This window comes from Thunnus albacares, chromosome 21 (assembly GCF_914725855.1).
Source record: "Thunnus albacares chromosome 21, fThuAlb1.1, whole genome shotgun sequence".
Lineage (NCBI taxonomy): Eukaryota > Metazoa > Chordata > Actinopteri > Scombriformes > Scombridae > Thunnus > Thunnus albacares.
Genome location: NC_058126.1, coordinates 22,757,749 through 22,779,917, shown reverse-complemented (window position 1 = coordinate 22,779,917; position 22,169 = coordinate 22,757,749). Strand labels below are relative to the sequence as shown.

General features: G+C 42.3%; 1 protein-coding gene across 3 annotated transcripts in view; it reads left to right on the top strand.

Annotated features, from left to right (window-relative positions):
- znf438 (zinc finger protein 438) overlaps window positions 1-22,169 on the top strand; it is a 52,651-nt gene that overhangs the window by 13,232 nt on the left and 17,250 nt on the right. For 2 of the 3 annotated variants that reach the window (XM_044339762.1, XM_044339761.1), the window contains exon 2: window positions 18,872-18,969. The gene's annotated coding sequence lies outside the window, so the exon portion shown is untranslated. Of the gene's footprint in view, window positions 1-1,683; window positions 1,724-18,871; window positions 18,970-22,169 lie in introns of all 3 variants that reach the window. The other variant, XM_044339763.1, reaches the window with a different exon arrangement.

Genomic DNA, 22,169 nt, shown 5'->3' with positions numbered 1-22,169 from the left:
GGGGGGGGGGCTGAGGTGGAGTAATAGCAAGCAGCTGCCTCAGCTGGACCTTACCTTTCCTTTCTGTCGGCCTGCTGCTCTCTCAAGCTAGCCTTCATACCAATACGCCTACTTTAGCTCAACTTCTCCACTGGCTGTTCAGGATACCAACAGCTGTAGGTGGTTGGTAATCAGGGATGAAGTACAAGAAAAAGCTTGATCCACCTTGATGAACGGAGCAGTGTTGGAGTAAACATCACGAACGAATGAAAAGCATCATTGTTTGCCCAGCGAGTTCACTCAACACCTACTGCTTATGACAATCCTTTTTATTCTTCCTACAGCGGCTTTCGTCTGTGATTAGCTAAATGCTCCATCGATCCACCAAGTTGAGGCACCCGGAGCGAGGGAGCCATATTTATCATAGAACGAGAGGAGCATGCAGGATGTTGCACCGGCTTTCCCTCTTTCATTGGAAAACGATAAACATAAATCTGTGGAATGCGTCCGTGTGATATAAGTCTACGGCAGACCAAGGAGGAGGAGGAGGAGGGGAAAGCGGGGGGGGGGGAAAAACCTGATATGCTCCGCTTTCCTCAGGCAGTAGAATCAGAGAGCCGGAGCTCTGTGGGGTTTGCTGACATTTGAAGGAAGAAAAAAAAAAAAAAAGCCCACTTTCAGCAAAGGCAGACTTGCAAATCAGTGTCACAAGTGCAGGATTGGTGCTTTTAAAATGGAAGAGAGGATGTGAGAGCTTCTAAGGAGCCCCCCTCAGCAATGCAGAGGGACTCTGGATAGGGCAAGGCTTCTCCCTGTGAATCACAGCTAATTAACGAAGTAATTAAGATCAGAATCTCCGCTCAGAGAAGGACTCTAAATTGTCTATACATTCAAACAGGCCATCAAAAGGAAATCCCTTCCATTCATGAAAGGGGTAAATTAAAGCGTTCAGACCCTTTCCTTTCTATTATCCCCGCCGTGTGTCACACAAGGGACATCTGTTGAAAAGAGCAAGCCAATGTTACGGCGAGTTAAAGCCAACGCTGCTCCATCAGAAGCACTGTTCATAATGCATTCGCTATACATATTTCAGCTCGAGTGAATTTATTTCAATAAATGTCACTCCAAGGACACGCTTCGATCTTTCCGGGGGCAGCCACGCCGACTGTAAGCCACACCATATTGTTATCTCATTCCTCTTGTGGCAAATGATAGATTAACAAACAGTTTATAAACAGGGCACCGAGCATGTCCGCAGTTTTATCATCGCCGCACACTGCCAGAATAACCTCTCTTTATGATGGATGTATTTTTCCAGTTTTACTCCGCCGCTACAAGCTGCAAGGATATCTATGGGTACAGTCGTAATGTTAGGGCTTACAGAGAATTTCATATAGTGGGTACACAGTGGATGGGATTTATGGCTCAGATTAAGTCCACTGGTCTTTTTCTGGTAGGCAGTATTTAGGTTGTGCTGTCATCTACTGCATTGACTTAAATGCTCTATCGTCTCCCTGAGCCGCTTCTCGAAATAGACTGTTTCAAGTGCCGCAGCGCTCTCTAATGTCTCGTAAACTGTCTCATTTAGTGGTTGATTTCCACAAAGCAGACACAACATTTTATTACATTTGTCTATTGAAGTCAATTAGAACAAGAAGCATGTTAGATTGTGTTTTTCTTTTTTTTTTTTTTTTGTCTTGGCAGCTTCATGTCTACAGGCATGGCATTGTCACATGGTCCAGAGGTAAATATCTCAACAACTATTTGTTAGATTGTTGTGAAATGTGACAAATGACAAATATGGTTCCCATAGGTTGTATTTCAATGACTTTGGTGGTCCCCTGACTATCATCTAGCACGACTAACGGGTTGAAATTTTGTATCCTCTGTCGGATGGATTTTTGTTCAGACATGTTCCCCAGAGAATGAATTAAAATACCTTTTGGTGATGATATGTATAGTTATTACACATTGGCCGTTCTGCTTTCACATCTTCACACATGTACTATGCAATAGTGCCACATGACTCTTAACACGTTCACACTCACAGCATAATAAACTCTTTTGATAAAGGTTTCCAAAGGCATGAAAGCCTGCTTGAAACAAAGCAGATCATATGACATATCATCCAATCACATCTGAGGGCACAATGTTGATTTTATATAACATTGGAAGGTGGTTTGATAATCCTGCCGTCATAGAGAGGTGTGAGATGTTGTAATCTCTCTATATCTATCTGTAAGTCTGTATGTATGTTTGTCCTTCGCATATCTCAAGAACCGTTCATGCGATCTGCTTCATACCTGGCAGGTGGATTGCTGGGTAAACGAAGAAGTGCAATGTTGATGTGTGAAGTTGAGCGGTTCTCGAGAAATGTATAAAAATACCTCATAAACAACGTTGCTTCTACAACGTTGATTTGCTTCCTCTTCTGCCTGTGGAGTTTGTGCAATTGCAACCCACATTGCGGTCGGAGGTGTTATTACATCCATAGTGTTAATGACTTGAAAACATTTAAGAGACTTAAGTTCTGCTGTTGAACTGTGTAACATTACTTGGCCTGTATGTTCAAGACTCAGTGCAGGATGTCTCAGGCTCGTATTGAACGGGCACTACTGTTCATCCGATCGACTTCAGTTCAAATCAAAATTGTAGCATCCAGATATTCTGCATGTGAGGCATTTTTAGGGAACATGGGTAAATTATAGCTTCTACCGATAGCCTGCGTGTGAGGCGTTCAGAGAACATCAGTAAATTGTAGTGTCTACCGATAGTCTGCATGAGAGGCGTTCAGGGGACGGGCACTGTTCTCTCTAGTTGTTGAGAAATTGGTCCGTTTTGAAGGGGCACTATCTCCTCAAAGGTCTACATTATGTTGTATTCATTTGTACAAAAAGTAGTTGTGTAATTCTCACCTCCAGCCTGTCGCAGTGTGAAGTGGGTGTGCTTGTCGGATTGTCTGTTTTGGAAAGAAACCAAAATTGCTGGATGCAGGCCGCCTACTCTGATGGAAAGGTATGAGGGGAGGGGGTTTCAGACACTGTTCGGCAATCTGACAAGCACTTTGTGTGCAGTATAATGACCCCGACTCTAAAGGTGTGTTCAAACTGAAGACAAAACCAATTTTCAACTTACAATACTCACATAAATTTGACTACGGGATTGTTTCTACATTGTCCATGAAGTGGAATAAAGCTCCAGGATACATGAACTCACACAGAGTTGTAAATTTGTTTGTTCGCCTTGACTCATGTCTTTGCATTGATTTTATGCAATTGTGTCGCCTCTGAAATTCACTTTGAATTCTGCCTGTGTACACTGTAACACCATTTTTATTAGCTTCAAAAACAAACTTTGGATCTCAACTTTTATCCATCTTGGTTTTCTTAAGCTTCACAGATCTGCTAGTGTAGCTGTAGACTTTTGGTCTTGGTCACTGGGACTTACTGATGATGAGTGTTCTCTGTTCAAGGTACAAAGCAAACCCCTGTTTCCTGAGCTGTCTTGTGCAATTTGTGCTGAGTTCAGTATTGTGCCAGAACATTTCCACTTAAGTTTCACCTCAGTCTATATGCTTTGCCGAAAAAAACACTCTGGGTCGAGTCACTGATGGGGAAATTCAAGCGAGTCTATGTTGAGTTAGAAGCCAATACCTTTTTTTTTTTCACTGCTTTTCTTGTATTGCATTTAAGCCCTGGGACTTCACACATCACCTTTCAGAGTGCTGTTGTAGGTTGAGATCAGGCTCTCAAAGTCAGAAGTGTTACATGCCAGAGAAGTGAAACTGGTTATTTTCAGTTTCTTAAAAAGTCTTGATGTGAAATGGCTAAATATAGCATTTGTAAAAATGTAGTTTACCTATAAATGCCAAGAGGCTCACTTTCAGGTTACAGTAAAAATCCGTCACATAACCCAAATCACTTCCTTTTCTCTTTCCTCTCGGGCAGGAAGGGGTTACTCTCCATGTTTCCTGTCCAATTCCCAGAGCTCCAGCTACGTTCTGATTGCTTTCTTGATGTTAAACATTCCCAGGCTCCTATAACCTTCTAACTTGCCTCCGTCGTCCAAGAGCCGTCCCAGGTGAACGAGTGGGCGAACCTCCTGTTTTTAAGGATAAAATCTCTACAATTTTTTTTTTCTCACAGGGGGTGGGAGATACGGGGACTGGAGGGGCAGGGAGTTGTGTGATGGGAAAGCATTCTTTCTTTGCATTCCGTTTAGTTGGCGTAAGGCTGTGGGAAAGCATGTTTTCCCAACCACGCTACGTTTAAGACGGTGTTTCTTGTGAAAGAAGGCGGCATCCAGACTGGAAGTTGGATTGTGAGAAAGCAGGGCACGCAGCCTGTAGTCTAATTATAAAGTGTGATGGAATACATAAATATGAGTTAGTCAACCTCAGTTGTCATCGGAACAAGCTTCTCAAACTCAAACGTCTGTTTCCTTTTCAAACGTCATTCCTTTAATTTTCCTTCCTCGGCTCCTTCCCACTCCCTTCCTTTCCTCTCGAGACACCTGATCGACGGCTGAGTTATGTTATCTCGTCTGAGTCAGCGGAGCCTTCACATCAGTCATAAAACAATCCAGATTGAGCTAACATGCCTGTGAGGAGGCTGCGGCGTGGATATGACCCAGGAGCAGAGCTGGGCCAAGCCGGACTATATTTAGCCCAGCGATGCTCAGGCTAATTGCCCTCCCAGGCCTAATCATTTCCAGGCTCTGCAGCTCACAAACGACTGGAGGGGAGGCCAAACACCCACTAACCTCATGTTAAAGAGATGTCAGCATCAATGGGGCTGTCAGTGCGCTCCACAGACAAGACAAATTAGCACAATATGCTTCCTCCTCGTATGCTATTAAGTGTTCTGTAAGCGGATTGTAGAGTCCAGTATTACTGTCTGTTGTAGTGTATTAATTGAATATGTTTCCCTGCTACTGGATCAGTAATGTGAAGAGGTTTGGCAGCATCCTCTACAGGCGACATCGCTGGGTTGTCTTCAGTTCATCCCTGCTATTGAGCAGGCCCTTGTGAATGGTAAATCCCTCCACAGCTGCATCCTACAGCCAGCTTAGCTGCTTTATGTGGGCCTAACCTCCGCTGAAAAGAGAAATGCACCAGAGCCTCTGCCCTGCTAAACTCTCCTTAGCTGTAACGTGGCGTTGGTGGAAAAGTTTACTTTGTGCTCTGTGGTATTCGGTTCTCACCAACTCCTCCTGTGTGTGTGTCTGTGTGTGTGTTTGTGAGCTTCTGCGTGTGTTACTGTTCGTGTACAGTTATGCTGTTTCCTGTGTGGTTCCTGTCCCGAGACTTGCCCCTGGTTAAACAGCGGGCACATGATGGCATGGGTCAGGAGGTGAGGGTTTTGTGGTGAGGGGATGCTAGGACGAACAGGTCGGGCTCATTGAGAGGTTGCCTGTCTGCCTGATAAGCAGCCCCAAGCTTCCTTCCTGGTCTAGCTCCCAAAGGTATGCTGGGAAACTTGGTCTTTTCAAGGCCTTTTCCATTATGCACACCTGGGTTGAGACCAGGTGGAGTGACAGTTATGAAAATTTACAACATGAGGTGTATTGTTTGGCTATTACAGAAAAGGAGCAAATAATAAGTGAGTACTGTACACCAGTATAGCAGCAAATAAGAGCTGTAGTATTATGTATGCAGCATGGGCAGTGTTTCTGACATCACAATCACTGGAGCTGCATCTAACAAGTTTTCTAACTTTCCAAAAACAGACAATCCTGTGATAGGCCAGGTGTGTAGATGCAGAGATGTGAATGTAGGTAGGTTTTAAACTTCTCTCTGAAGTTGTCTTTTAATATTTTTTATTACTTCACTTCTGTACAACTAAGTGCAACTGTGAGTGCCTTAGAGGAGACAGTCTGTGTGTGTGTGTGTGTGCCATTATCCATATTTGTCAGATTCATTGCCACAAGACTGCAGAAGTGCACAGAATTCTTGGAAAGAGATCAGGGAGGCAATGTTATGTCATGTTGTTCGACCAAGTTTGTTTCAAGCATACTGAAGCATTAACATCAATTGACAGTCATCCTGTGACTAAGCAGTCTAGCCTCTCTTTCAATGGGAAATCATGTCAACTCAGACATACAGTACATATCATATACATTTCATATTAAGGATTGCCACTAAATTTTACTCATTTAAGGAGTGTTAATATTTCTCCCTGATGCTTGTACACATTTCATCTGGAGACTAGTGAGATTACAATGGTCAGTGTTGTGCTGCAGTCCTGTTCACTTGCTGTCATATCAATTCTAAAGAGTTATTAAATATAATGAATTTTGAAGAATTTGGTACAGAAGTTGTCGCTGTAGTTCCCACTTGTATGACATGTTCTACCTTGATTGACCATCTTTTGAATTTTCAAGTGTTTTCTCGCTCCGAACATATCAAGTAGCCCATCTACATAGAAACTGTCTCTGATGGTGTCTGTGCAGGATCTAAGTGCAGCATTCAGCACTCTAAAATGTAGTAACAATGTGGATCATGTCACAGAGATTTAACAGTGATGATGACAGGCTTGTTAGTATTATCTGGCTGTGTGTGATTCTTTGGTAAACTTTGACTCAACCAAAGAACTCACTATCATGTTTAAACTGTTGTTGAGTTTAAAAGAAACTAATCAGGCTAGACATGGGTGAGTTATCTTGAAGGTTGAAACCTGAGCTTGCCTCCTCAAAAACTCTATTTCTTGTAGGTCGTAGGCTGTACTTTTAAAAAAGGTGAGCTCAGAGCCAGAGGCAGAGAAGGAGGGAGAGAAAGAACAAGTGAACTGTGTTTGTCAGCTTTTTAAACCCTGAAAATGATTCTTCTTCTACGCTCTTTATTCTAATGACAAGCTAATCCCCCTCTCCTGTTTCCCTCTATTATAAATAGAGCCTCTTATTTCCCCGCTCCGCTGTGCACTGCTTCTGAAAATTAGCACTCATGATGAGTCTGCGCTCTCAGCAATCAATTTGCCACACTAAGTCCCTCCAAAAAGGTTACCTGTGGCAACTGAGCCCCGGTCACGTAACTTTGAATTTGCCTCTCCTGCCAATTTTTATTCAGCTAATTAAATAAATGGCTCCGTCTGGAGAGTCAGCTGAATGAAATGTCAAAATATTGATGTCGAATAGTTACGTGATTTCAGGGCATTTGTCATAGGGAGAGGAGGGTGGCTGCTGGAGGTGGTGCACACGGATAAGGGGGTGTGTCTGCCCAGAGGCCACTTTAATGATATTAGTAGAGATCTGCTTATTTATGAGGCTGTAAGTTATTCATGAGCAGCACTGGCTATCCATCAAGGCTAAGTTGGTTTACTGTAGCCTGTAACCATCACAGAGCTAAGTAATGTGCTACCAGAGTATCAGATAATCAAATATTTGAAAATGTTAGTTTAATTTTTAGTGTCTTGTCAATCAGATTGAATACAGGATTTAAATGTTGATTGACCTGCTGCTCTTCTTTCAGTGCTGCATGCAGCAGACATGTTTTTTTTGTTTGTTTGTTTTTAATGTTCCTCCACTCTCGCTTCCTCTGACCTGCCTTCAGTATCTGACGTGTGGAGGAATGCTGCCTGCTGCAGGCAGAGACCGATGTTTTTGGTGTTGCACCTCCCATCTGCCTCCTCTTCTAGCTCCCTCTAAAGGCTTCAGTTTGCTTCAAACAAACTAGATTGTATACGAGTCGTCCGACTATGTTGACAGGCAAAAATTATAGTGTCCTCCTGGCTGCCTCTTCAATCGTTCATACAGTTACACACAGCATGTTCTCTGCCAGAAAAGTTGTTAGGCCTGGCGGCCAAATGTCTTGCCTGAGCAAAACTCGGAGGAGCGACTGAGATTGTCACTAAAAGGAGAACAGCTGGTCCACCGTAAGAGAGCCTGAGCTTGAGAAGTTGTAGCATTTATTCACTGACAAATAGCTTCAACTGTACACACAATGCACAAAGCTAAAGTTTAAAACTATACTGCTAACTTCATACTCTCTGCTCCAGCCTTACTGTCACACACCTGCTTGCTCTCTCTCTCTCTCTCTCCCTGTACACTCACTAGGCACGCAACCTACGCATTGAGCTATTCCTTAAAGGAGCTACGCTACTTGTATAACACATTTTTAGTTTCAAAAACATCTTAAAAATACATTAAAAAAATTCCCCTAATGCTTAGGCCCAGCGGGCTGCCGGGCTCACAGTACACTTGAGGAAACCCGGCACAGTCACACCTGGAAGCTGCCCAGTACAACCACAGTCTGATCTGCTGACTTGAACTGACGACTTTATGGTCACAAGCTTGCTTCTCTAACCTTTAGGGGGGTTATGGTGCACACTTTCATACAGTTTCTCCTTGAAGGCATTTATGGTGTTGCACATGAAAAGTGATGGAAGTAGTTGTGTGAAGAATGGAAAAATAAAGCTTGAAATTGGATTTTTTTTTTTTTGGAAAGTTACAAAAATTGCCAGATGCAATTTTTAAAGCTGGGCTCTTTGTAGTCAAAATGCCCACTAAGGAGATCCAGCTTCAAAGGACAAACTGTAGAGAATATCTCCTGTTTTTACCAGCAGCACACAGACATTGACATTGGACCCTTGACCTTCTAAATCTCTCCTTGTGAAACGTATGAATGCTGGATGTCAGCTAATCAAAAAGAAAAATATGATTCATGGTCCCTTTTTGTTATTTAAGTTTCTGGAATATCATGTCATATAAAGTCCTATTCTAGTCAGGAAATAACACAAAATGTTAGGAATATCTAAGATTTTTTATATGAAGGTCCTCTTTCAGAAATACAAGAATGTATTTAAAATATGCTCTGCACATTAATTGGATTATATTATGTTTTTCTGCAATTTTGCCTACATATTTTTTTTCCCTCTCTGACACAACCCAACTGTAGTGGAAACCTGGCTGTTCGCCTCCTTAATACATTATCAGCTGACAAACAGCATTAACAAACCAGGAGGAAATCAACTTTTTAGGTCATGGAAGTGGTTCAACTCTGTTCTGAAAAGTCACGGGAAATAAATATGATTTTCAGATAATTTTCTCATGTGGTTTTGGTCATGATGTTTGACAGCACAGGAGTGAATTTGTTGTTGGATTTTCCTTCTTTGATGATAGGGGATGAAAATGACTTTGACCATAAAATAAATCCATGGAATCGAACAGGACTCCCACACACACACACACATACACACACACGCATGCCACCTTGTTGAGTGTTTGTGTGCTCCTGTTGGCGACTGAACAGGTCTGCGGTGTGTCTGGCAAGCTGCGGGGTCTCTGGGTTGCTCTGATAGCGGCTGTTCCTTTGAGGCCCCAACATGCTGTGGATAACGACACCGGCCTCGTCCAGAGTCTGATCTCAGGCCAGCGTGAAACGATCCAGAGTCTCAGCTGCCAAGACCCGGGCAGAATAAAGATACACCCGTGGTTGATTGGTTGAGCACATCATCAGACATACAACACGGGTTTGATAGTTGATAGCACCAGTCCTCCCCTGCTCTGCCTCTGTGCTGGCACACAACGATGCCTGGATGCACCCTCGGAGAATGAGCCCACCCTTCTTGTCTCCCTCGTCTCCCTTGATCTACCTCAACCAGCTCCTCTCCCCCCGCAGTTCCTCTCTGTTCTTTCTGTGTATCCCCCCCACCTCCTCCCCTCGACACTGTCTTTCTTCTTCGCCTCTCCCCTCCCAGTTCCTCGTCAGATCCACAGGGCCAGATTTTTATCGCTTTTCTGCGAGTCCTGCGAGGGGAACCTTGAGGGTCTCAGTGGGATCAATTTAAAAGGGAAGCGCTTGTCTCTCCTCCTCTCCTTGGCCCTCTCGGCTGATTGGGTCCGCTCGCCAGGAACTTGCAGGCTTTTGATCTCAACCCACCCCCCCCCCTTACCAACCCACCCCTGCTCGAAGTTTTTGTCAGAGCTTGGCTCTGAAAAAAAAAAAAAAATTCTGTTCCACTTTCTGAGAAATGTGGGCCCCATCCCCTTTCTTTGCACCTGTGAGAGACTGAGTAAAAGTTTTGTAAACCCACTGGGTGGTACTAACAATCTATGGTGTGATTGACTTCTCTTTGAAGATGTGAGAGCGATCCGTCTCTTCAGGTGGAGGTACACCGACGAGGACTCGCGGTCCTCGGGCAGCTCACTTGTACAACTGGTGAGAAGTTGCTGGGAGCTGCGATGCATAATTCACAGTGTGGCGAAGCGCTCTCTCTGTTACAAAGAGTAGAAAGCTACGTGATGGTGCCCGGGAGCGTTCCCATGCTGAGCTGTGTTAAAGTCACTCCCTCCTTTGTACAGTATGAAGGAACAGCAGCCCCGCAGCAACAAGGACTACATTAGCCTACAATAACCAACCAGGGAGTGCTTTGTCCAGGGTTTCATGTTTTTGTTGGAAACCAAGAGCACTCTTCAAGGATAATTCTGGATTATTACTACTTGGGTCTTATTTTAGTAGTTTTGGCCATCATTTCTGTTGGAGATGAAGACGTTTTACACACTAAAGTAAAAGCTGTGATCTTGGAACACTGTTACCTCGCTATAACAAACAAGCCAGTTTAGCCACAATTATCACTACTGGTACCAATACTGATTCGAGATCCTAACGATACTTCTTTTTGATACTTGCCAAACTTTTAAATAATCCCAATTATTTTATTTTATTTTATTTTACATCACTGTTTTGTGGGATTGGTTATTGTAAGGATTTATTGATATAACTGCTCTTATAGATAGTGCTTAATGGTCTGGTGTTTTATTAGTTCCTTTTGATTTTGGCGCAAGAAAAAGAAAAAAAGTTATGTTAATAACTTATGAGTTATGTTAAGTGATTCACTGCTGTAGGGGCTGGTTGGCTTCAAAGTCTGTAAGGTTTTACTAAATTTTAAGGGAAAAATGTGACATTTTTGGAAATAAACGTATTCACTTTGTTGCCAAGAGTTAGATGAGAAGATTGATTCCAGAGATCTAATTAAACAAATAGGATGTAAGGTGTTGATTGGAGAGCTGTAGAGGTGTTGGTTGGCAAGTTTTTGAGCTTTGGACAAAGTTGGCTAGCTGTTTCCCCAAGCTAGCCAAGCTAATTGACTCCCAGCTCTAGATTCATAGTCAATACACAGACATGAGAGCAGTATTGATCTTCCCATCTGTCAGCAAAAAAGTGAGTGGGCATATTTCCCAAAATATCAAACTATTCCTTTAACATACATGCCTAATTAGGGTAATCTGATACAGTTAGCTTGTTCACAAAAAATGCTGTTAGCCTAAGGAGCTCCATATGGCACATTTATGCCCTGCGATGACTTTTGTTGTGATTTGGCGCTATATAAATAAAATTGAATTGAATTTATGTTATGTTTGTTCAAACAGGTCTTTTCATGAATTGCTTGCACTCTCTTCCTTATTTGCTAGTAATGTTGCACCTAGGGCAATGAGTTTGAGTGAAATTGTGCACTAAAACCATGTTTTCCATTCCTCTCACTCTCACCTGGTTATCTCAGTGCAATCAGCTGCTACAATACAGGTTTTTAGTCATTTAGAGCAGGTCTCAATTAAGAATCAGGTTTCGGGGGCATCCCTACTCTGATAAGATTGCCTACCTAAGTGTTTAATGACTGCATTTTTCCATACTCGGTAGTACAGAGTGATGCCCAGTCCTTATCCCCAATAAAACGATGCCCACATTTATGAAAATAAGTAGTAGTAAAACTTAATTTCCTTTAAAGACCCATGAGTGAAATCTTATGTGTTTGTCGTGTAATAGAGGTTTGATGAGGTATGGGTTGTAGAGACATGGTCAGTGTTTGGACAGGAGCCAGGCCCTCTCACCCTCCTCCTCCTCCTCTGTCTCCCGTCGGGTCACTGGAGGTCAAACAGGAGTTTTTCTTGTCCTACCTCACTGACCTCTCTTCTCTTGGGAAAAACTCCAGTCATGACTTAGGATTAAAATTCCTGGTAAAATTAGCCAAACCAGGCCACAGGTTCTCGTGTTTTTGCTTTTTCAGGCCATATCAAACGAACATCACCTAAATTCTTGCCAGTCGGATGAGTTCAACAACTTTTCTCAGCCCGTTGAGCTCTTCTAGAAAGAACCTGAAAGTTTGAGGCGGCTCAGTTGTTGAGCGTCTGTCGCTGTAAAGCAAAGCACCCCTTATTTTCAGGGCTCTCAGGTCCCTCGGTGATGACATCATCGGTGAAGTTGTGCACTAATTGAGGTTTAATGCTAGAGTAGAGTGAGCAGGGCTGTAATTTTCCCGCCCCGGCCCTGGAATAGAGACGACAGCTTTTCATGTGGTCCGGGCTAATTTAGGTTGCAGTGCTGCAGCTGTGGGACACCTCACACTTTTGTCCTTTTCATTCTGCCCAGAAATAAAATAAAAAATATGGAAAAAGCAGCTTGTTTATGAAGTTATGCAAAGGACTTTGGCCTTGCCCAGATTCAGACTTACAGTAGGACTGATAGACTAAAGCATTAGTCAATAAACTGTCGATTGAGACATTAAAAGATCTGGAACATTTCTTCCAATAAAAGCTTGAACTGGAAATTAAACTTTTCAGTAATATTTTTTCCAGTGTCTGTTGCAAAATGACCAAAGTTGTTAAATAACCCTTGAAGAAATAAAGCTGTTCTCCCTGCTAAAGAGCTATACCGAACAACATATGTATGCAGCATGATACAGTTTATATAGGCCTATGTAGGTGGCGGAGTAAGAGCGGGAGGAAGCTGTAATATGCAGAATGGCATTCAGTGCATGTCATTATGATTGTATGTCCACAGAGCCTGGGCGTAATGACATTCATCCTCCCATCTAGGCAAACACACATACACATGCACACCGACACAAACATAGAGCTCTACCTGCTCTTTATCCCATCCGCCATATCAGGGTCTGTATAAACATCAGGCCCGTTTGAAGTGGAAAGCTTTAATCACATGTGTAATCATTGACATAGCTCGGTTGGTTACCGGCCTGAGAGAGGAGGGGCAGGAGAGGCCGTGGATACCAGCAGCTTGGTGGGCCAGGCCTGCTGAGATACCTGATAGTAACAGAGGACAAGATGAGCTATGAAAGACCCTCAGAAGACCGTTATATGTTGTCTCTAAGTGTAAACTACAAACAGCTCAAAGCTACTTTTCGATTTCTCAGACCAGTGCTACAGCATCAAGTATCCACTAACACTAAAAAGCAATCTCATACTTATTTTTCCCTCTTCAATATCTATGAGCTTCTTAACACCTTGTCAAATATTTAAATCCCATAAGTGTAAATAATTCACAACACAATGCGTTCACACATACGGACAAAGAGGCAGGCGCACTTTCGATCCACATGCGGCTAAAGATAATGCATGTTTGCACTGAGCACACAATTTACATATTCTGCTCCAAACGGGCAGTTTATTTTCTCATGTTATACCGGCACACAACAAAGACGGTTATTTTTCGAGCAATGCATTTCCATGCGTCACGATTCTTATCCCAAGACCCAGTAACTCATCATAGTTTTATCGTTGGTAAGCCATTGGCCGCAACAATCAGCTTTTCCTCTATTTGTTTGCATTACTTTTACATAGAGCGGAGTAGAAGACATCTATGTGCTTCTGTTTCACAAGATAATCAAAAATGAGCTGAATTAATTGTCTCTCCTGCCCATCAGAGGACATTGCATTAAATCAAACTTCTCTCGACACCACCACATCTACACTTTGGAGTATATGAGTAGTGGTGGGCAGTGCTGGCTCGTTTTTCAAGGTTCAAGTAAAAAACAAAACAAAAGGTCTTTCCATAAAAATTTCTCTCAACTTTCGCAGAGAGGCTGTTCAACTTCATCCAGCAGTACAATGTGTTAGTCACTCAAATATGTGCAAGCTCACCTTTTTGGTAGATTACTTAGTAACATGAACAAGATATTTCCACTGTTCACCTCACAATCGTGGAGATTCATCTCAACCACAATTGCAAAATCCTCTCATGTTCTGTAAAAGGCTCTGCAGCATTTTGGCACCTGATAAGTCTTCAAACTCCCAACATTTGGCAATCCTTTTGTATTAATTTTTTTATCAAATTTAGTCTGAATGTCCACTAATGGACAAAATCGTCAAATGAATAAGTAAATACACATCAAAACCATGTCTACATACCGACTGTTCAGACCAACATTAGGTCTGCATGAAATAACGCAGCCGTCTCATTCTTTTGATGAGGGGCGGTGTGTAGAAGCAGTGGGATGCAGATGCAGGGGTCTCCGACAAAACAACACAGGGTCTTTACGTAAAAAAGTTCAACCAGGTTCAAGTTTTGTTGCAATATGATGTAATCCGGCAAGGAAACGCATACATGCAAATACACATTTCTGGTCAGGGTTCAACGTTAATGGGTTTTTTCACTTGCCCAGATAGGCAAGTGGGTCAGAAATCTACTTGCCCAAAGTCAGTTGTTACTTGCCCCTATAGAGATTGTTATATTTATCAGCTGTTATCAAAAAACAGCAAAGATTAAAGTAAGTAAATGAAACATAACAAGGACACAGTGTCAAAGATGCAAAGCAACAAACATGATATATGATAGGGGATATGATCCATCCCCTATATTTCTAGTCTGGCATCACTGGACTAATTTGCAAATGCGTATTAGTCTGGAACCTCTCAGTTGATTTTCGATTTCCATGGGGCGTTATCAACAGGTAGACCAAAATGCCTCTGGGCGCAATTGGATAGACCTACAACCAATCAGAGCAACAGAATGTGTGACGCAGCGCTGAGATATGCAAGTTGGACAGTGCTTGGTTTTGGCTTGTCTTTTTTTGAACATGGTGACCAGCTCACAAACTTTCTCAAATTACAGCTAAACAGTACACTGAAATATGTTTCTGAAAACATTTGAGGCGGAAAATAGACAATGCAGTAACAGAATCTTGATTCATATTTGATCAGCACTGCCTAGTTTGACAGTTTGATCGGAGTTTCGTGAGCCTGTTGTGTTGCGCTCTGGAGACTCTATTGACAATAGTCAAACGATGACAATTCCTGGACCTGCAGACTGTCAGACATCGTATCCCTGCCCCATATTAGATAAACGGTTGTGATTGGCCCGTCCGGTTCCAGGCCGAGTGGAAATCTGTCTGAATAGGAGAGGGGCCAGACGCATCTGCCAGAGCAAATAAAACATGAGCTCGGTAGATTTGTCTGGTTCCCAGGCTACTATATTTCACTGAACGCTAAATTCTTTTGATCAGCCCAGTTTCTTTCAAATAATGGAAAAGACTCCCTAATCCGATGGCAAATACATTTTTTAGACTCATTTCTTCCACTCCAAGCTTCCTGATTTCCCTCTTTAATGTTTCTCATTCTCAAGAGTATTTATGGTAGTGAAAAATGACACGCTCCACTGATTCCTCTATTTGACAGTGCTCACATAATCCTGAGGGATGTTTGTTTAACGCATCACGCTACTAGTCTACTCAATTCTTGATCGGCCAACAGCGTGTGCCAGTATTCTCCGACGTGTGCAAAGGAAGGGTTTTGGTTTTTTTTCAACTTTAAAAAAAAAAAAATTTAGCACTTGCCTGATCAGGCAAGTGAGTTGCTAGATTTACTAGCCTGATGCCGATGTGGCATTTTACTTGCCCCACTCAATCAAGCAAGATTACTTTATAACATGAATGCTGTGTTTCTACTGTTGACCTCATGGTTGTTGCGATGAAAATAACTTTTCAAGAGTTGTAAAATCCTGTCTGTGAGTCTTACAAACAGCTGTGCAGTATTTTGGCGTCTGATAGCCCCTTATATGTATTAATCCGTCTCCAACTGGACTTCCTGGATCATATTTCATAGTTTCACTGGTACATTAAACAACATGCCCCCACCAACACAGCCCCTTGCATTGTTTTAACACATGACTGCTTTTGGTCTTAATCATAGACTGTATATAAAGATGGACGAGCTGTGATGTCACCTGTTGGTTTGCATTGGAACTGGTTTAAAGCTCAGAGTTGCAGTTTATGGTCAGCACCATCATTTCCATTTGGAGTCAGGACCTTCCAAATAAGGAGTGTAGGATGTTGCGTTTCACATTCTGGAAACATGCCCCACTACCTCGGACCCAAGCTAATGCCAGCTTACTGGGAACATGGAGCGCTACACACCTTGGCTATCGTTAGCTATTTTAGCTAAATTGTGCTAACAGGGCAGGTATCATGAGCAAGTAACATTATCATCATCATTATCATCATAAACATCAAAGCTACTGTAAGTCTTCACATTTTATTAATGGAGCAATCATTTCCAAAATGACTACCAGCACACTTAGAGGGCCTGAACTGAACGAATGAAACCATGATGACTCATGACTTAGTATTTCTAGAGAGAAGTTGACACTTTTTGAATAAAAGTCATTTGGAGCATCTAGTGGCTGCTGGTGGCACTTTGAGGTTCTTCCACATTTACTTTAGCCTCAAGCTGTGGTTGTTGCTGCTTGGTCTGAATGCAGCCGTACTTTCCTTTGTATAGAACTGGTCCAATAGTAATTGAAAAAAGATTCTCCCTTCTGGTAAATCTGCAGCCTGCAAAATGTAACGTTTTTTCATAAGTTACAAAGTTCTAAAGCTCTACGAGATGCTTCACATCATAAAAAATGGACATGTTATCGCTGTACTAATATGTGAGTTTGTGTTGGATCTTTAAAGTGTTTTTGTTTTATCATTTAGACCAGAGGATCGTCTGATGTGCTAACTGTGAGAAATGTTCAGTGATAAAACAGAAATGCTGCCCAGCAGCAGTGATTCGTTTACAAACTCAAACACAAGCTTCTTGGCAGCAGGGTGCTGTGATCAGCTCTCATATGGAGGAGATTGTGTGTGAAAATGAAAATAAGCTGTAGATAACATTGCACATTGTGTATCACTGCTTCTATAATGTACAGTGGCCTCGGGGTGTGATTTCGAAATGAAAGTGTTTTGTGATTAACTCTAAGCGCAAACACACACACACTCACACACACACACACACTCACACTCTGATCCCATTGTACCAGTCGGGTCTAGCTGGCCTCTGCCTGGGCCAAAGCCTGTTAACTCTAATTCAGAGCGTAGAAGCTGGTAATGAGCACTGTCAGAGTTGACATAACAACCTCCCGCTCTGGGGCTGCACACTGGAGTCAGACACACACACACACAGAGCGAGCAGGTTCGGTCTGTGTTGGATGATCCTGGGTGATCCTGGGACTATCTGTAAATTCAGTATTGAACTCATATTCTGCTGTGTTTTGGCCATTGGTCTGGTATTTGGAAATTTTAGCTGACTGGCAGTCAGAGCTCACCTAAATCAGTCTAGCGCTGGGCTGTAATGTGTGGTAATAGAAAAAAAGGGGAAGCCCAATTTCTCTTTTTTAAATTCAAATTTCCTTTTCTCCGAAATGCCTTCACTGTGATACGTGATCACAGGGCTCAGTGGAGCTCCAGGTAACTCACATTAACTCTGGCTTACAGTATGAAAGACTGCTTTTACATCGAATCCCCCGTCATACCTGGAATGAATTACAATGCACTGTGAGGTTTGACGGTTCGGTATCATCAGTGGACAAGTATTAGGCTGTAAATTCACCCTTATTTGAATGCAGCTTCTGGGATCCTATCCTGAAGTTGATATCTAGAGTGTCACATAAAGATAAAAACACTGAAATGTGCAGCTATAGGCCAATTTTAGTCTGACTAAGTCACCTTAGATAAATGTTTTCTCATTGGTGGCATGAATACAGTATGCCAGCGTACTGTCATGCATTTGTCCTCAAGGTTAATATCCAGAGCAGTGGTTTTGTTCAAGATAAGCATTTTCCTATCCGTCCCCATCCCGGATCATTAGAATCAGCTTGTTTAGAGTCGATGACTTGCTGTGTTGTCTGATTTGAGTTCAGGCGGCACAGAAAACAGCCTCTGCAAATTCCAGCATTGCGTGTCCTGGACTCCCATTCCTCAATAATTTATCTAGACAAGTAGAATGATTATTCTATGAATATGCACTAAAATTCCTTTCTTGTGTTCTTTCTCTCTTAAGTTTGTGCATGTCAGTGTGTGCTCAAGTGTGTGTGTGTGCATGTGAGTGAATGCGTAGCTGGGTGTATGCAGCTCTTTTCCGCCTGAAACAAAGGAGGTGTCAGGGCGAATTAGCCCCCCCTACGACTGAACGCCCAGAGAGCTTAGAGATGCACCACAGGTTCTGCTGAGTCGCACATGAGCCGCAGTGTCTACCTCTTCCCCTCTGCTTTTCCCTCCTTTGCCCCCCCCCCCTCCCCACGCTAACCCCCCCTCTCCACTCCCGAGTTGCTCTAACAAGGTTGTTGGAAGAGGATAAAGCGTGTTAAATGAATAATTTACACAGAAGAGCGCTCCTTATTTATTTAATACGGCTGGATCTGACTGAGTGGGCAGTCTGCGTCCCCAACTGCCGAGATACTGTTGGCTAAACGAGAGCTCGCTGGGCTTAATGGAGGGCCAAAGCGACAGGCATTTAGAGAGAGGAAGGAGGTGTACATGAGAGAGAGAGAGAAAGTGTTTGTAGATTGTGTGTATGTGCTTGTGAAACAGGCCATGCAGAGTTGTGCTGGTGTGTGAATCATGTCGCCGCAGAATGTACTCTGTCGTCGCACCATGTTACTCTTTATACTTTGATGCAGACGGATCACATGAGAGACCCCTCTCCTATTTTAAGAATGTTTCCAGGAATTTATGGAATAAATCAATGTTTATTTTACTGCTGAACTCACTGGATAGGATCATCTGATGAATGCAACATTTAGGTACCTTTTTATTGAATCAGCATTGTGATTGCCCCCCCCCCCCCCCCTTCCCAACCCCTTGTTTAACAGTTTCAGTTTAAGTGTTAATGTTTGACGTTTTTACAGGGGGAGTGCGGCGAGGGGGGGACAGGACCACAACCCGGGCACCACCCAGAAAGAGGAGGAGCGAGGGAGCAGCTGAGGAGGAAGGAATCATCCCATAGGTAAACATTGTTTGGTTGGAAACCTGTATATCAAACTTGTAAGAATGACACTTAAAAGTCCAGTGTGTAGGATTTAGTGGCTTCTAGTGGTGAGGTTGCAGATTGCAACTAACTGATTACCCCTCCCTCCCCATCCCCCTCCCCTTCCGAGCATGTGGGAGAACCTACGTTGGCCGCGAAACTCAACGAAAACATCTCTAGAGCCAGTGTTTGGTTTGTCTGTTGTGGGCTACTGTAGAAACGTAGCCGTGCAACATGGTGACCTCCGTGGAAGAGGACCCGCTCCCTATGTAGATATAAAGAAAGGGATCACTCTGTGACAACGAAAACACAACAGTTCTTATTTCCATGGATTATACACTGATTAAAACATACTATTATATTGCATCTCTGCCAAGTCCGTTCCGTTAGATACCACAAATTCTATGCACTGGTCCTTTAAAGGTCCAATAAATGACACTGAGCCTCACTGGATGTCAGCAAACAACTATTTGCTATGTAAGGATATAGTGGAATAATGGCGACCTGAGCAGTGAATGAAGTCACACTCCCTCTGTGTGTGTTGTTATCCGAGCTTCTCTGTTCTCTTCTGGTAGCTGCACTGGCCGCGCATGCATGTTAGTGCATGTGAGCGTGCATGTGAATCCCTCCGTGTCCTCCACGTCTGATTCCAAGATGGCAGCCACGTCACAAACTTTCTTAAATTACAGCTAAACGGTACACTAAAATATGTTTCTAAAAACATTTGAGGTGAGAAATAGGAAATGCACTAACAGTCTTGATCCATATTTGATCAGCACTGCCTAGTTTGACAGTTTGATCTGAGTTTCGTGAGTTGTCGGCTTTCTTTTTTTTCCCTCAACTTTATTGAGTAAGCGTCACACACGTTTCTTTTGGTCTGAGAAGTTGGCGCTGTAGTGCGACATCTAGTGGTTGAATGTCGTGTATTGCAGCTTTAAGTATTCTCTAAAGAACCAGCTGAGTAAAAAAGTTATTGGCTGAGTGTGAGCAATAAGAAACATTTATCAAGTGACTTACTCCTACTTAAAGCCAAGTGTAAAAGTAACTTTTAAGAGCAACTCTCAAGAGATCACATGATTGATCACATAAAGGAAAAGCCAATAAGAGATATGGATTGACCTTACATCTGCTGTATTGTACAGTCTTACAGTTTATTCAGTGATGTTATTCTGCAAGAACATATATAATCATAATTTTGTTATGATATATTTTATCATATAACAGTTTGTTTATTTGTGTGAAATGTTTAAATCTTCAGGAATAATTAACATACCAAATGAACAACAATCTAATGCATTTATAATGTGTACATATATACTGTACACTTGGATGAAATAATAGGAAGTTGGTCGAAATGGAAACAAAATTGTGCTGTGTGACATTCTGCTGTTGGTAGATGAGGTACGTAAGAGAAATTATATACTAAGGAGACTTGAGTGTCACAGCAAGTGCAGACAATGAAGTTGCTTAGAAAGTAATTGCAAACTAAATGAGTGCCAGATTTATTCATGCTGTTGGTTTGGATAAATATAAAGAGAAAGAGAAAAAGGGGTTTAACATCCTATCAAATGTTCAGACTGTGTCAAAACCACTCTATTCTTGATTATACAGCTCTAGCAATGTATTATTTACCATGACCGTAATATTTAGTACAATCAGACAGGAAACTGAGGCATGCTCGGCTCTCTATCTGCACCGCAGTTATCTAGGATCTACTCTGAAGCAACTTAACTGACCTCTGCAGATGTCTGACATGTAAGAACATTTTTCAGTCAAGTTAAGTGGAAGTGGAAGTAAAAGTGACAGACTTTTAGTTTCATCTTTAATTGAAGTCCAAAATGTAACTTTTAGTTTTTCAGTGAATACGAGTTCAGTTGTATTGATCACACGCAGGAATATTGTCACAGCACCAGCCACCGGCCATAATTCAAGAATTTATATGCCAATTATGACAAAGTTTCACACTAATGTCTAATGGGATAAAATGATGAAGTCATGACATTTTATATTCAAAAGGTCAAAGGTCAGCTTCACTGTGACATCATAATGTTCTGCAAAAACACTTTTCTGGCCATTACTCAACTCCATAACTCAGAAACAGAAGGGCAGATTGTCACCATATTTCACATTTGGTCAGATACTGAATTGGTGACACTAATCTTGGGCACTCACCTTGAAACTTGTTTAGATCTTCTGTACTGCCGGCTTGAAGACATGTGAAGTATCCACATTTTAGAATTTGTAGCTTCTGTGTGGCAACATCCATATCTGAAGCTTTGTCTACTGTCATGGCTACAACTTTGTGTTCTATCAGGATCAGCTTTATTGGCCAAGCATGTGAACACATACAAGGAAAATACACTAAATACCTCTTTATTAAATTCCTTCAAAGTCCTCACTACAAATATTATGAGTCTGGAAAGACATGGATGTAAACTTGCAACTTGACTGGTTGGCGGAGGCATGCAACCACAAGGCAGTATTTCTAGTTTTTAAACTAACATCCTGTGTATATTATGCACATCTACTATATTCAAATGAATCATGAAAAAACTAAATACTATATATACAAAAATGTCATCTTGAATCATAAATTGTACTTGAGGGAATGATTTGGGGTATTTGTGCTTGCGTGTGTAGAGAGAGCAGTGTTAGCATTATTTTCTGTCATTATGCTTTCAAAAAGTTAGAGGATTAGAGATGAAGTTGTGGGAGCAGCTGAATCTATTAGTTTTTTCTAAAAGAAAAGCAAGAAGATGGGATGTCAGTCTTGTTCAATAATTAACCGTCAGTCTTCATGTTCTAGTCCTAGAAGCAGCAAATAAGAAGACCTCTCTGACCAATGCGGTTATGATCAAAATCCTTTAAAACCTCCACCTGACATCTGGGTTTGTCCACATCTCCTCTCCATGTCCTCCTCCACCACTTCTTCTTCTTCTTCTTCTTCCTTTTGTTGACTGAGGCAGCCCCGCTCAGCAGGAGCGATGCATCGCCACAGTTCCTCTGTGTGCGTGTATGTGTGTCTCCCAGGAGAATGAAATCCCACAGCTCACACTGACCTCATTATAAAAATAGCTCATCTATCCAGCCATCATATTTCCCTCCATTTCCCCTCTCCTCCGCAATCTCTTATATACCGTGATCCTCTCTACCTTCCACTTTCCCCTCCGTGTCTCTCT